This window comes from Leucopleurus acutus (assembly GCF_964270905.1).
Source record: "Leucopleurus acutus genome assembly, chromosome: 18".
Lineage (NCBI taxonomy): Eukaryota > Metazoa > Chordata > Mammalia > Artiodactyla > Delphinidae > Leucopleurus > Leucopleurus acutus.
This window is the reverse complement of record NC_139160.1, coordinates 18430030-18447268: the sequence shown is the minus strand read 5'-3', so window position 1 is coordinate 18447268 and position 17239 is coordinate 18430030. Positions and strand designations below refer to the sequence as shown.

General features: G+C 34.9%; 1 protein-coding gene across 4 annotated transcripts in view; it reads left to right on the top strand.

Annotated features, from left to right (window-relative positions):
• The window catches only part of FNDC3A (fibronectin type III domain containing 3A), a 167390-nt gene that overhangs the window by 32915 nt on the left and 117236 nt on the right, over positions 1 to 17239 (top strand). The gene's annotated exons all lie outside the window — the stretch shown is intronic.

Here is a 17239-nt window from a genome sequence, read left to right as displayed (position 1 = left end):
TACCGTATGAATATTTTTTAATCTTATGGATTTATTACTTTTTCAATTTAAAAACTAACAGTTGAAAAAAAAAAACACGCAGTTCCAAGTGTACATATACACATATATCACAGGAAGAAAAGCTCTGGACACATACATACGCATTTATTAACAGTGGTTCTTCTTTTCAGGAAAGAGATTTGTTGGCAAGAGGTGGAAATTTTGCTTTATCCAAACTGTTTTAAGATTTTAGAATGTCTTTATTTAAACGAACATATGTCAGAAAAGTGCGCAAATCATTTCTCTGCAGCCCAATTAAAAAAATAAAGTGAACATAGCCACTGTAACCACCCTCAGGTCAAGAAATAGAACTTTACTAGCACCTCCAAGACACTTCTTGGGAAGGATTACCCTTGCAACCCTTCCCAAGAAGTAACCCCTCTCTCCCAAACAGTATCCCTTTTTTCCTCCCCAAACCAAGGATAAGTTTTGCCTGATTTGAATTTTACATAAATAGAATTATACTGTATATATTATTTTGTTCAATGTTATATGCATGAGATTTATCCATGTTACCACCTGTAACATAGTATTTGCTGCATAATATTCCATTCTATGAATATACCTTAATCGCTTCAATTTACTTTTTTTTTTTTAACATCTTTATTGGGGTATAATTGCTTTACAACTGTGTGTTAGTTTCTGCTTTATAACAAAGTGAATCAGTTATACATATACATATGTTCCCATATCTCTTCCCTCTTGCATCTTCTTCCCTCCCACCCTCCCTATCCCACCCCTCCAGGCGGTCACAAAGCACCAAGCTGATCTCCCTGTGCTATGCGGCTGCTTCCCACTAGCTATCTACCTTATGTTTGGTAGTGTATATATGTCCATGCCTCTCTCTCGCTTTGTCACAGCTCACCCTCCCCCCTCCCCATATCCTCAAGTCCATTCTCTAGTAGGTCTGTGTCTTTATTCCTGTCTTACCCCTAGGTTCTTCATGACATTTTTTCCCTTAAATTCCATATATATGTGTTAGCATACAGTATTTGTCTTTCTCTTTCTGACTTACTTCACTCTGTAAGACAGACTCTAGGTCTATCCACCTCATTACAAATAGCTCAATTTCGTTTCTTTTTATGGCTGAGTAATATTCCATTGTATATATGTGCCACATCTTCTTTATCCATTCATCCGATGATGGGCACTTAGGTTGTTTCCATCTGCAGACTATTGTAAATAGAGCTGCAATGAACATTTTGGTACATGACTCTTTTTGAATTATGGTTTTCTCAGGGTATATGCCCAGTAGTGGGATTGCTCGGTCATATGGTAGTTCTATTTGTAAGTTTTTAAGGAACCTCCATACTGTCCTCCATAGTGGCTGTACCAATTCACATTCCCACCAGCAGTGCAAGAGTGTTCCCTTTTCTCCAGCATTTGTTGTTTCTAGATTTTTTGATGATGGCCATTCTGACTGGTGTGAGATGATATCTCATTGTAGTTCTGATTTACATTTCTCTAATGATTAATGATGTTGAGCATTCTTTCATGTGTTTGTTGGCAGTCTGTATGTCTTCTTTGGAGAAATGTCTATTTAGGTCTTCTGCCCATTTTTGGATTGGGTTGTTTGTTTTTTTGTTATTGAGCTGCATGAGCTGCTTGTAAATTTTGGAGATCAATCCTTTGTCAGTTGCTTCATTTGCAAATATTTTCTCCCATTCTGAGGGTTGTCTTTTGGTCTTGTTTACGGTTTCCTTTGCTGTGCAAAAGCTTTGAAGTTTCATTAGGTCCCATTTGTTTATTTTTGTTTTTATTTCCATTTCTCTAGGAGGTGGGTCAAAAAGGATCTTGCTGTGATTTATGTCATAGAGTGTTCTGCCTATGTTTTCCTCTAAGAGTTTGATAGTTTCTGGCCTTACATTTAGGTCTTTAATCCATTTTGAGCTTATTTTTGTGTATGGTGTTAGGGAGTGATCTAATCTCATACTTTTACATGTACCTGTCCAGTTTTCCCAACACCACTTATTGAAGAGGCTGTCCTTTCTCCACTGTACATTCCTGCCTCCTTTATCAAAGATAAGGTGACCATGTGTGCGTGGGTTTATCTCTGGGCTTTCTATCCTGTTCCATTGATCTATCTTTGTTTTTGTGCCAGTACCATACTGTCTTGATTACTGTAGCTTTGTAGTATAGTCTGAAGTCAGGGAGCCTGATTCCTCCAGCTCCGTTTTTCGTTCTCAAGATTGCTTTGGCTATTTGGGGTCTTTTGTGTTTCCATACAAACTGTGAAATTTTTTGTTCTAGTTCTGTGAAAAATGCCATTGGTAGTTTGATAGGGATTGCATTGAATCTGTAGATTACTTTGGGTAGTAGAGTCATTTTCACAATGTTGATTCTTCCAATCCAAGAACATGGTATATCTCTCCATCTATTTGTATCATCTTTAATTTCTTTCATCAGTGTCTTATAATTTTCTGCATACAGGTCTTTTGTCTCCTTAGGTAGGTTCAGTTTACTATTGATGGAAACTTGGGTTGTTTCCAGTTTTTGATTATCACAAGTAGTTCTTCAAAACATTCTTGTACACTACTTTTATACATGTGCATGCTTTTCTTTTGGGTATATACCTAATAGTGGAGTGCATGGATCATAGGGAATATATATGTTCAAATAGTAACTATTACTTTTTGTTGTTGTTTATCTCTACTTATACATCTCAGAATACCTCAAATACAATTGAACTCTCCTCATATTCCCTCAAACACCAAACTTTTACTACTACTTCTGTCTTCCCTTATTGTGGAGGGCTATTATTTTCCCCAAATAGCTGCTGCCTCCCTCTAGGGTAAGATTATTTTTTCCCACCCCACTGATGGCAAAGAAAAAGGTTTCCAAAGAGGCTGTACCAGTTTACACTTCCACAGGCAGTATATTGTTGGCAGTTGCTCTACAGTCAAATCATTTGGAATTGTCTGTTTCATTTTATCTATTATCATGATAGGTATGTATACTAGTTGAATTTTAGAGGAAATATCCACATACCTCCTGTGTGAACAAAAATAAATATACTTTCCTCTTGGGGAATATATGAATAAAATGCCTATTATTTAATTAGTAAACATCAATTCCAGTGTCTTATATGTGTCTGTAAACATAATTGACCACCTAATGGTCTGTATACCTATGTAATATAGAAATTGGCATTTTAAAACTAAAACAGTTGGTAAACTTAACTGGCACATTAGTAAGTGCTTTTTTTTTTTAACATCTTTATTGTAGTATAATTGCTTTACAATGGTGTGTTAGTTTCTGCTTTATAACAAAATGAGTCAGCTATACATATACATATATCCCCATATCTCCTCCCTCTTGCATCTCCCTCCTACCCTCCCTATGCCACCCCTCTAGGTGGTCACAAAGCACCGAGCTGATCTCCCTGTGCTATGCGGCTGCTTCCCACTAGCTATTTTACATTTGGTAGTATATATAAGTCCATGCCACTCTCTCACTTTAGCATTTGTTGTAAAGCTGGTTTGGTGGTGCTGAATTCTCTTAACTTTTGCTTGTGTGTAAAGGTTTTAATTTCTTCGTCAAATCTGAATGAGATCCTTGCTGTGTAAAGTAATCTTGGTTTTAGGTTTTGCCCTTTCATCACTTTAAATATGTCCTGCCACTCCCTTCTGGCTTGCAAAGTTTCTGCTGAAAGATCAGCTGTTAACCTTATGGGGATTCCTTTGTATGTTATTTGTTGTTTTTCTCTTGCTGCTTTTAATATTTTTTCTTTGTATTTAATTGTTGATAGTTTTATTAATATGTGTCTTGGCGTGTTTCTCCTTGGATTTATCCTGTATGGGACTCTCTGCACCTGCTGGACTTGATTAACTATTTCCTTTCCCATATTAGAGAACTTTTCAACTATAATCTCTTGAAATATTTTCTCAGTCCCTTTCTTTTTCTCTTCTTCTGGGACCCCCTATAATTCGAATGTTGGTGTGTTTTATGTTGTCCCAGAGGTCTCTGAGACTGTCCTCAATTCTTTTCATTCTTCTTTCTTTATTCTGCTCTGTGGTAGTTATTTCCACTATTTTATCTTCCAGGTCTCTTATCCGTTCTTCTGCCTCAGTTATTGTGCTGTTGAATCCTTCCAGAGAAGTTTTGATTTCATTTATTGTGGTGTTCATCATTGCTTGTTTGCTCTTTAGTTCTTCTAGGTCCTTGTGAAACGTTTCTTGTATTTCTCCATTCTGTTTCCAAGATTTTGGATCATCTTTACTTTGGATCAAAATTTACTTTGGTGATGGTTGTACAAATCTGTGTGTATACTAGAAACCACTGAATTATACTGTTTAAAGGGTAAATTTTATAGTGTATGGATTATATCTCATTAAAAAATATCTTAAAACCCATCTCCATATTTTAGATGTGTTTATATATTATAAATGTGATTGCTGGTAATCTAGAAATAAATTATTGTTATAAGACTTGTCAGTCTTTGATAAATTGGCTAAATTTATAGAATCAATTTCAGAATTAAAACATTTCTAAATATATGATGATAAATTGTTTGCATAGTGACACTGTCTACTTCCTTGCATATTTATCTGCATATAGTATTTATAAGCTATAAATATACTGACGTACTCCAAGATCAGAGAGCTAAAATAAATAAAATTACTAAAACTGTGGCTTTAAAATGAAATGTATTTGGAAGCAGCATACTATTAAAATTCCAACTTGTTGACTGACATTGTATGATCCAGAAGCAGTTGCTACCACAGCTCTTTGTTGATTTAGTTGTTACAGTGACCTGACAAATTCCTTTCAACAGGAAGCTTATTATTATACATTGGCTAATTCGATTGGAAACAAGGTTTGAGGTAGGTATTGATGAATATACTGATAATCGATAGTACCTTTAACATCCCACCTCTATCTGTGTTTTCACCCAAGATAGCTATAAAATGCTCTAAGATTCTACTTTGAATGGAGTTTTAAAGGTTGACTTATTAAGCGAAGGACAGTCTGAGGGCCAATTTGACAATAAAGATTCCCTCAGTGTTTGGTGAATGCAACACATTGGAATACTTGGAGAAGAAACTGTTGATTCTTACAGCAGCCTTTGGTAGCTGTAGTAGCAGTAATTGAATGAGGAAATTAAAGAGGTTTCGAGAAAGAATAAGTGCTAAGATTTTGGAAGTGGCTTTACTGATAAGCATGTTTATGACTGAACATATCACTTATATGTGGAATCTAAAATACAACACAAACGAACATATCTACAAAACAGAAACAGACTTACAGATACAGAGAACAGACTTGTGGTTGCCAAGGGGGAAAAAGGGTGGGGGAGGGAAGGATTGGGATTAACTGACGCAAACTAGTATGTATAGGATGGAAAAACAACAAGGTCCTATAGTATAGCACAGGGAACTATATTTAATATCTTATGATAAACCATAATGGAAAAGAATATGAAAAACTATATATGTATAACTGAGTCATTTTGCTATACAGCAGAAATTAACACAACATTGTAAATCAACTATACTTCAATAAAATTAAAAAAACAAAAAAACTATTAGAACATCAATATTTTAAATGGGTAAATTATATATAAATGAAGCTATTTTAGCTTATTGCTTACATTTATTGCTAAGATGTGTATTTTAACATTTTACCAGAAAGTTAAAATTTATGGAGTTATTTTTTAATGTTTATTTATTTTGCTATTTTATTTTTATTTATTTATTTTTGTAACATCTTTATTGGAGTATAATTGCTTTACAATGGTGTGTTACTTTCTGCTTTATAACAAAGTGAAGCAGCTATAAATATATATATATCCCAATATCTCTTCCGTCTTGCGTCTCCCTCCCTCCCTCCCACCCTCCCTATCCCACCCCTCTAGGTGGTCACAAACCACTGAGCTGATCTCCCTGTGCTATGTGGCTGCTTCCCACTAGCTTTCGATTTTACATTTGGTAGTGTATATATGTCCATGCCACTCTCTCACTTTGTCCCCGTTTAGCCTTCCCCCCACCGTGTCCTCAAGTCCATTCTCTATTAGGTCTGCGTCAGTTCCTGTCCTGCCCCTAGGTTCTTCATGACCTTCTTTTTTTTTTTTTAGATTCCATATATATGTGTTAGCATACGGTATTTGTTTTTCTCTTTCTGACTTATTTCACTCTGTATGACAGACACTAGCTCCATCCACCTCACTAAAAATAACTCAATTTTGTTTCTTTTTATGGCTGAGTAATATTCCATTGTATACATGTGCCACATCTTCTTTATCCATTCATCTGTTGATGGACACTTAGGTTGTTTCCATGTCCTGGCTATTGTAAATAGAGCTGCAGTGAACATTGCGGTACATGACTCTTTTTGAATTATGGTTTTCTCAGGGTATATGCCCAGTAGTGGGATTGCTGGGTCATATGGTAGTTCTGTTTTTAGTTTTTTAAGGAACCTCCATACTGTTCTCCATAGTGGCTGTATCAATTTACATTCCCACCAACAGTGCAAGAGTGTCCCCTTTTCTCCACACCTTCTCCAGCATTTATTGTTTCTAGATTTTTTGATGATGGCCATTCTGACTGGTGTGAGGTGATACCTCATTGTAGTTTTGATTTGCATTTCTCTAATGATTAATGATGTTGAGCATTCTTTCATGTGTTTATTGGCAATCTGTATATCTTTTTTTGGAGAAATGTCTATTTAGGTCTTCTGCCCATTTTTGGATTGGGTTGTTTGTTTTTTTGATATTGAGCTGCATGAGCTGCTTGTAAATTTTGGAGATTAATCCTGTGCCAGTTGCTTCATCTGCAAATATTTTCTCCCATTCTGAGGGTTGTCTTTTCGTCTTGTTTATGGTTTCCTTTGCTGTGCAAAAGCTTTGAAGTTTCATTAGGTCCCATTTGTTTATTTTTGTTTTTATTTCCATTTCTCTAGGATGTGAGTCAAAAAGGATCTTGCTGTGATTTATATCATAGAGTGTTCTGCCTATGTTTTCCTCTAAAAGTTTTACAGTGTCTGGCCTTATATTTAGGTCTTTAATCCATTTTAAGTTTATTTTTATGTATGGTTTTAGGGAGTGTTCTAATTTCATTCTTTTACATGTTGCTGTCCAGTTTTCCCAACACCACTTATTGAAGAGGCTGTCTTTTCTACATTGTATATTCTTGCCTCCTTTATCAAAAATAAGGTAACCATATGTGTGTGGGTTTATCTCTGGGCTTTCTATCCTGTTCTATTGATCTATATTTCTGTTTTTGTGCCAGTACCATACTGTCTTCATTACTATAGCATTGTAGTATAGTCTGAAGTCAGGGAGCCTGATTCCTCCATCTCTGTTTTTCTTTCTCAAGATTGCTTTGGCTATTCGGAGTCTTTTGTGTTTCCATACATATTGTGAAATTTTTTGTTCTAGTTCTGTGAAAAATGCCATTGGTAGTTTGATAGGGATTGCATTGAATCTGTAGATTGCTTTGGGTAGTATAGTCATTTTCACAATGTTGATTCTTCCAGTCCAAGTGCATGGTATATCTCTCTTTAATTTCTTTAATTTCTTTCATCAGTGTCTTATAGTTTTCTGCATTCAGGTCTTTTGTCTCCTTAAGTAGGTTTATTCTTAGGTATTTTATTGTTTTTGTTGCAATGGAAAATGGAAGTGTTTCCGTAATGTCTCTTTCAGGTTTTTCATCATTAGTGTATAGGAATGCAAGAGATTTCTGTGCACTAATTTTGTATCCTGCTACTTTACCGAATTCATTGATTAGGTCTAGTAGTTTTCTGGTAGCATCTTTAGGATTCTCTATGTAAATTATCATGTCATCTGCAAACAGTGACAGCTTTACTTCTTCTTTTCCGATTTTTATTCTTTTTATTTCTTTTTCTTCTCTGATTGCTGTGGCTAAAACTTCCAAAACAATGTTGAATAATAGTGATGAGAGTGGGCAACCTAGTCTTGTTCCTGATCTTAGTGGAAATGGTTTCAGTTTTTCACCATTGAAGACAATGTTGGCTGTGGGTTTGTGATATATGGCCATTATTATGTTGAGGTAAGTTCCCTCTATGCCTACTTTCTGCAGGGTTTTTATCATAAATGGGTGTTGAATTTTGTCAAAAGCTTTTTCTGTGTCTGTTGAGATGATCATATGGTTTTTATCCTTCAATTTGTTAATATGGTGTATCACACTGATTGATGTGCGTATTTTGAAGAATCCTTGCATTCCTGGGATAAACCCCACTTGATCATGGTGTATGATCCTTTTAATGTGCTGTTGGATTCTGTTTGCTAGTATTTTGTTGAGGATTTTTGCATCTATGTTCATCAGTGATATTGGCCTGTAGTTTTCTTTGTGACATCTTTGTCTGGTCTTGGTATCAAGGTGATGGTGGCCTCGTAGAGTGAGTTTGGGAGTGTTCCTCCCTCTGCTATATTTTGGAAGAGTTTGAGAAGGATAGGCGTTAGCTCCTCTCTAAATGTTTGATAAAATTCGCCCGTGTAGCCATCTGGTCCTGGGCTTTTGTTTGTTGGAAGATTTTTAATCACAGTCTGAATTTCAGTGCTTGTGATTGGTCTGTTTATATTTTCCATTTCTTCCTGGTTCAGTCTAGGAAGGTTGTGCTTTTCTAAGGATTTGTCCATTTCTTCCAGGTTATCCATTTTATTGGCATAGTAGTTGCTTGTAGTAATCTCTCATGATCCTTTGTATTTCTGCAGTGTCCGTTGTTACTTCTCCTTTTTCATTTCTAATTTTGTTGATTTGCGTCTTCTCCCTTTTTTTCTTGATGAGTCTGGCTAATTATGGAGATTGTATAACTTCTTTTTTTTACCAGTCTAAAGTCTTTATAATTTGACTGTAGAATTTCAGAGATTATTTAAGAATGATCAGTCCTTTCTACCATTGTCAGTAAATATAAATGTGGAAATTTTAGAAGGTACATTAGGAAAAAGGAAAGCTATGACAGGCTATTGTAAGACACTGGAAAGAAAATAAGTCTTTTCAGGCACTAATTAGCATTCTTTTCTTTTTTAAAAAAAATTATTATTTATTTTTGGCTGCATTGGATCTTTGTTGCTGCACTTGGGCTTTCTCTAGTTGTGGCGGAGGTGGGGGGCTACTCTTCATTGCGGTGTGCGGGCTTCTCATTGCAGTGGCTTCTCTAGTTGCAGAGCATGGGCTCTAGGCACGCGGGCTTCAGTAGTTGGGGCACGTGGGCTCAGTTGCTCTGCGGCATGTGGGACCTTCCCAGACCAGGGCTTGAACCTGTGTCCCCTGCGTTGGCAGGAGGATTCTTAACCACTGCACACAGGGGAAGCCCCTAGCATTCATTTTTAAACAGTGTTCTCAGTATACATTTTAGTTAATTTGTTAATATATTTGAAATGATACTATTTCATACATAAACACTTATTATTAGAATAATTTATTGCAAAGTTTAAAATAACCTAATAGTATTTGTCATCCGTATGACTTTTTCATCATAATACTTTTGAAACTTAGAATTATTTAAGCAACTCTTTTTTACTTGATCCTATCAGGTTGTAAGACATTTAGTCTGAGTATTTCTCATTACTTTAATTCTAAATCTCAATATAAAAACTTGTGTGTTTGAGTTTTAATGAGCATAATGAATTGATTTCAAAATACTGATGCAGTTTATGTAAGAAAACTTACTCTTCTGTGAGGAGACTGTCAGCATATAAACTTTTCGTTTTGCTTTTTAAACATAAAGCAGTGTGGCTTCCCTGGTGGCGCAGTGGTTGAGAGTCCTCCTGCCGATGTAGGGGACGCGGGTTTGTGCCCCGGTCCGGAGGATCCCACATGCCGTGGAGCGGCTAGGCCCGTGAGCCATGGCCGCTGAGCCTGTGGGTCCGGAGCCTGTACTCCGCAACGGGAGAGGCCACAACAGTGAGAGGCCCGGTACCGCAAAAAACAACAACAACAAAAAAAAACATAAAGCAGTAATTTTTATTAAAAAGATAAATTAGTTCATTTTCATACTGGGAGTGTTCATGTTCAGGTGGTATATGATATCGTTTGAGTATAATCTATATGAACAGTGAATTCACATTTTTAACTCAATCCTAAGATCAACAAAATAAATAAGTGTGCAAATGCTTTGTTAACAGTAAAGTAAAAAACACAGCTTTTAGCTGGTGATGTTGTAATCATCCCCTTGACACACTGAATTTATTTTGAATGTCAGTTTTTAAAGAACAATAGAATGATTAAAAATATATGGACATGCAAACCCAAAAGAATAGAAATTTGAAGCGACAGTGATATGTTAATTATTTGTGAAGTCTATATAATTTTTTTTAAACATAATTTCATTTTATTTAAAATAGAAAAATGTAAATATGACCTTTTAGCAGAACTGGCTTTAGAAACTAAAGATTTAATTGTTGCCAACCCTCATATAAATCTTCAATGGAATACAGGGTGCACTTGTGCAGGTATAACCCTTTTTAGTAGGATTAGTAAGAGAATGAAGGACAGATCTTTTCATAAGCCATTCCAAAGTAGGTGAAGATGCAAATCCTTAGTCACATATGTACACACAAAGGCATGGCGTGATGTACACACAAACAACTGAATGTCACATGTGTACATACATTGTCTATATATATTTTTGGTGGGGGGGGATATTACATCACTTTTCTACCATTGTCAGTAAATGAAGTATTCCACAGTCTACATTATTAATTAGGATTCCCTTTGTACTGGATTTAAAGGAAATATTTTTTTTTTTTTTTTTTTTTAGATTTAATTTTTTTTTTAACATCTTTATTGGGGTATAATTGCTTTACAATGGTGTGTTAGTTTCTGCTTTATAACAAAGTGAATCAGTCATACATAAACATATGTTCCCATATGTCTTCCCTGTTGCGTCTCCCTCCCTCCCACCCTCCCTATCCCACCCCTCCAGGCTGTCACAAAGCACCGAGTCAATATCCCTGTGCCATGCGGCTGCTTCCCACTAGCTATCTACCTTACTACGTTTGTTAGTGTGTATATGCCCATGACTCTCTCTCTCGCCCTGTCACAGCTCACCCTTCCCCCTCCCCATAACCTCAAGTCCGTTCTCTAGGAGGTCTGCGTCTTTATTCCTGCTTTACCCCTAGGTTCTTCATGACATTTTTTTTCTTAAATTCCATATATATGTGTTAGCATATGGTATTTGTCTTTTTCTTTCTGACTTACTTCACTCTGTATGACAGACTCTAGGTCTATCCACCTCATTACAAATAGCTCAATTTCATTTCTTTTTATGGCTGAGTAATATTCCATTGTATATATGTGCCACATCTTCTTTATCCATTCATCCGATGACGGGCACTTAGGTTGTTTCCATCTCCGGGCTAGGAAATATTATTTTTGAGGGTCTACTGTATGTTAGGCACTGTGCTGGCATTTTATATATAGTGTTTCCCTTAATCCTTCAAAAACACTGTATTTTAGAAAAGACACTAAAGCTCATGGAGGTAAATTTGTCTAAAAATCACACATTTATTAAGCAATAGAGTAGAGTTTCAATATAGAATTGCCTGATTACAAATTCATATTTTTTCTGTTATAGTACTTTTATTTCTAAAAAGAAATTGTGAAGGCAAATGAGCCTGAAAGAAAAGAAATTTTTTTAAGTATTTTCTAGTTATCACAAATTATACCTTGTATTCTAACTTAGCATTGTAATTGGCTGTAACTATCTCCCTTACTGATTCATCCTTACGTCCTCAACTCTGCAAAAAGTACCTAACATATAGTATTTGCATATTAATTATTTGTCAAATAAATAAATGAGTAGATGGTTGACAGATCTCAATTGTTTGTATGCTGGTATCAAGCATGTATTCTTAGCTGAGTTTGAAAGTGATTTTCTTTCATAGGACTAAAAACTAAACTCAAATTCATTAGTTTGATAGTTGTCCTTTTATTTACAATTATTAATCTCTATTTAGACTTCAGCTGAAATATATTACATCAGCCAGCTCATCTACAGATTAACAGGATCTAGTGAAGTACGAAGCATGATTGAAAATTCTTATAGTGAAGTCAGTTTAATATCCCGTTGATGTTTAAATAATTCAGACTTGTTTATGAAATGAATTTCCCAGCTTAATTTCTTAGGAAAATCAGATAATGAGTTCAAACTTAGACATAATAAGGTTGGGCGCCTGCAGTTTATCAAGGTAAATAAATTCAGAAATTAGTTGGAAATATAATTTTGGAGCTTGGGGAATCTAGAGATATACCCTAATATGGTAGCCATTAACAACATGTGGCTATTTAAACTAATTAAATAAGATCAAAGAAGATTAAAGAAGATTAGTTCTTCATTCTTACTAGTCACATTCCAAATGCTCAGTAGCACTTGTGTACATATATAGACCATATATAGCCAAATATAGCTAGAGGCTCTTACCAGCACCAAGATAGAACACTTCCATCATCACAGAAAGTTCTGTCAGCTAGCGCTGTTCTCAGAGCCAGAGGAAAAGATTTAGGAGCTATTCAGAGACTGGACAGTAGTTAATTCAGCAAACATTTGTTTAACTTCTGTAGTCTCTGTAACTGTGTATTAAAATAAATAGACTGAAGTCAAGAAGGGCTCATGTAGTGGAGCTGACAACATGCAAACAAATGAACACAATCATGTGCTAAATGTTATTATAGAACGATGTACAAAGTGCTGTGGGCTCTAATACAGGAATAATCTAACTCTGCTTTAGAGTGTCATCATCTTGAAGGATGGGTAGTATTTCTTGAAGAAGGAAATTGTTCCTCATAGGAAAATGTCAGCAAAGTCAAGTGTGAATCAAATATCGTGCTAGAGAATAGTAAATAAATCACAGACCAGGAAATGAAGATGAAAGTATTGACTATGCAACACTAGATTGAAAGGAATAAAGCAGATGGATAGCTGGAAAGCTATAGGGTGGGCAGTACAGGAAAATATGGGAAGTAAGAGGCAGGCAGGTGTCCAGCACCAGTTCAGGAGAAATTTCATAAATATTGTGTCCTGTGTGTGTTCTCTCTGTTTTGTGTAAATTAGTCCATTTCTCCTAAGCTAGAGGGCAAATTCTTACAGCAGCAGATCTGCACTGATAAAAATAGTAATACTAAGAGCTACAGATACAGTGCTTACAGTAACAACAGCTAATATACATAAATAGTGCTTACAACATGCCAGTTGCTGTCCTAAGCACTTGACATATGTTAACTCATTTAGTCATCACAGCAGCCCCATGAGTATTGAGTTAATTTGAAGGCTTTCAACCACAGATTGGGAAACTACATTGCTAAAGGTATGTTAACTATTATTTAAGGGTACAAGACCCATAGGATTTTCCCTTTTATTATTACTGTAAACCTCTTTAAGTTGGTACCCTAGACCAAGCATGAAGAAGCAGTTGGATAAGGAAGAGGGAAAAGGATTAGACATTCCAGACAGTTTTGTTCAGGTGTTCTTATAATAAGAGGATTTTAGGACACAGACACACATAGAGGGAAGGACCATGTGAAAACACAGGAAAAATACAGCCATTTACACGCTTAGGAGAGGGGCCTCAGGAGGAAGCAATTTTGAACTTTTAACCTCCAGAACTATGAGAAAACAAATTTTTGTTCAAGTTCCCCAGACTTGGTACTGTGTTATGGCAGCCCTAGCAAACTAATACGATAGCCAAGATAATACATCTGTAAATACTGGAAAGCATGTATATATGTTTTTGATTTCTGGGTTGATTTCTTGTTCTGTCTGCTAAACCCTCTACTGAGTTTCAGAAATAGAGCTGTGAGGTACCTGCTTTGTTCTCCTCAGACCTAACTTAGTGTCAGTCTTAATGTACAGTGAGGAATGCAAGTTGTGTGTCCTTTGACGTACAGAGGAAAAAATTAAATTATATACACAAATTGATGCTGTCCGTAAACATTTTCCTCTTTATTTTTTTCAATGATTATATTTGGTTTTATAGGTTATTTTTATAAAAATACAGGTGAACATTTTTAGAAATTAATACATCCTTAATGTTTCATAGGTATATATCCCTCAGAATAAACAATTTAAACTGTTAGAGTTTAACAGTAAAAATGATTTCCTAAATTCAAAAGTTAAATTTTTGTTACCTCCACAGAACAAATTACTTATAATAATTTGGCTTTTTTTTTCTGTTGTTTCCTTTAGAGATTATATATAGAATATTAACACTAACCTTATATCTTTTACTAAATCCTTTAGGATTTAAAGTAGTGGTACTTTCTGGAACAATAAATAATAGCATGGTTTTTCTGATGGCCATCTTAGGAATTTATGAGTAATTACATTAGAAAACTGATTATTTCCATGGGATTCAGGTTAGGGGAAAAACACCAGACTCCTTATCCCCTGGAAATAGACCTAAATATGTACATATTGTTTTGAAAATTTCAGAGTGATTCTAAGAAGTATTCCTTTTCACCTAGTGCACATTTTCTCATCTAATACACTTTATTGGTGCCATGGGTCATATGAAAGATTGCTCTTTTTCCTATTCTCGTTTTACATGTAAAGAACTTTAACAACAATTCAGTAAAATTGAAGTACATGGCCAAGGAATTTTGTATTTTTGAAATGCAAAAGAATATTTTCAAAGTTATATTTAGTAATGATTAGTAGCGATTGAAAATTAAATGACAAGGTACAAGTTATACCTAGGTGTTTATGTTTTTTAAAAATTGTTCACTCATTGTGTTTCCTTTATAATATATGCAAATATTATTAATAAACGATTATGCCCTGACATTTGAATAAAGTCAATTTTTTGTATAACAAAGTATAAATAAATTAATTTTGGCACTTCTATGTAGTACAGATTCCAAGGTGGTACCTAAGTCCTATATTTTTTATTGTAAATGCTCATTTGAATTTGCCTCATTTAAGTGGTTAGCTGATATAAATTAAGTTTTAAGTCCACTACACTGGGAGTTTTCCATAAGAGAATAGTTGTTTGAATGGTTTTGTAAAATGAAGTAACTTTTTCAATAACACCAATAATCTCTTATTTTACTTTTAAAAAAATAAATCTACATTGGACTAAATGATAGCTCAGGTTTCCTTAGCTCTAACTTTTCCCAGGCTGTATGCCCTGTTTGTTTAGAGGTGTTTATGTCAGTCAGGCTTGCTGATTTCTGATATCTGTCTATGCACCTTGGTCCTTCTCTTTCTTTCCTTACTCCAGAGACGTCTTTTTCTGCTATCTTGCTTTTTTTGAAAATTCTTTCTTTCTCTAAGGAAATAATTTTATATTTGAGCCTCTTAAATGTCTGTCTTCTTCCATAACTTCTCCAAGCCACTGTATATTTTTAATTATTTATTAGGGAATACAGGGAGCATTAAATTTTAATTACGTTTTTCTAGATTTTTCTAGTCTTCATTAATGTATATACTAGGCATGGTTATAGCTTTAATCAGTGACATTTTCATTAGAGTACTTTTCTGTGTTACTGTTTAATGTAACATTTTGTATAAATAGTTCCACGTATCATCATAGCCTACTTGTAAGAATAATTTAAAAATCTACATGGTATGGCATTATTTACAGTCATTGTCAACTTTAATCTGCCGTTTGGTGGTAGCCATCTTATCCAGGGCTTCCCTGGTGGCGCAGTGGTAGCCATCTTATCCAAAACATATGTTTCAAGCATATGTTTCTCTGTTATTCAAGAAGTAATGTAAATATTAGTAGTACTGAATATTTAAGTTCAGAATACACTTAAAATGTTCAATAGCTCTACATATCTCTGTTCAGAATGCTAGAAGTTGAACAATTGGCACATATTCAGGCAATTGCTTTTATCAATTGTCTACTCACCCCCTGGTGACACTGTTAACTGAAACCAGGCATTAAAAGCATTTTCACTAAAGAATGACAAAAGAAAACTGCCTGGCTAATCTATCCTGCAAGCTGAGTGAGATCTTGAGCATGGCACCGTGGATATGGGGATGTAAGAAATGAAAGAAACTGAGTGGAGAAGAGAACATATTTAGTGATTTTATGGAGTGTAATGAAACTGTCAGGTCTGAACTCTGAATTTTTAAAGGGGTTAGGAAATGGAAGATCAGCAGTGCATTTGAGATACATACAAGTATGATCATTTGTTTTTGTGAAATTTGAAGATGTTGAAGAATCTCATTTTCAAAAGTCCAATCAAGTACTTCATAATCATTTTATGATACTGTATTTGTGGAATGTGCTGTGTAATATTTCCCTATGCTAATAGAGACATCAATGATAAGAAACACAAAATGATGGATAATTTGCCAGGGTTCCTCACCTGTCACAATTCTGAGAGTTACTTTGTTTACAAGATTTCTGTGTTCACCAAATTAGATTATATATGTCAAGAAGCTGCACTAATTCATTTATGGCAGTGCTGGAAACAGTTTGGGGGCATATTTTATCTCAGGTAAAATAACTATCATATGTAGTTGTTGTCTTTCTCCTTATCGCATTGTACTATTGTTTATGATGAGATTATGGAAAATTCTACTGCATTTGTGCAGATGAATGTAAAATGGCATAGGAATCCAGATAATTTGAAGGTATGTGAATTCTGCATTTTGAAGCTAGACAAAAATCTCTGTTGATTATTTGCCAGAAACCTATGAGTAGGCTTAGAATTCAGTCAGGCGCCTTTATTACAAAGTAGCCCCAGTTTGATCTGTGATGTTGGCAACAATTAAATGATTCTTAACCACACATACATACATATACACATACATACATACATACATACACACATACATACATATGTATGTTTAATTTCTTCTAATCAGTCTACATTTTCTTTAGACCTTTAAAAATAATCTCAGTTGGTATTACTCAGTGGCATAACTTGAATCCTATAACTTTCTTTTTCTGCTGTAACATGAAGGCAGATATTTTTGTTCTGTTTTGTTTACTACTGTAGCTCCATTACCTAGAACAGAGCCTTACATTGTAATAAGACCTCAAGAAATGTTTGTTGAATGAATTTCACATACTTCCCAGTCCTCACTGTTCAGCTGTTTATTCATTGAATAAAAGTTTCTTGAAAACCTATTATGAGCCAGGCTTTAGCATATGTTTATAAGAAAAGTCAAGGTATTTGCTTTCAGGGAGCTTTTGTTCTAGTGGAGTAGAAATGGCTCAGTAAACAACTAACCAAATAACTGCACAAAATAATTTCAGATAGTGATAAGTGCTAGCACTTAAAAAATAAAA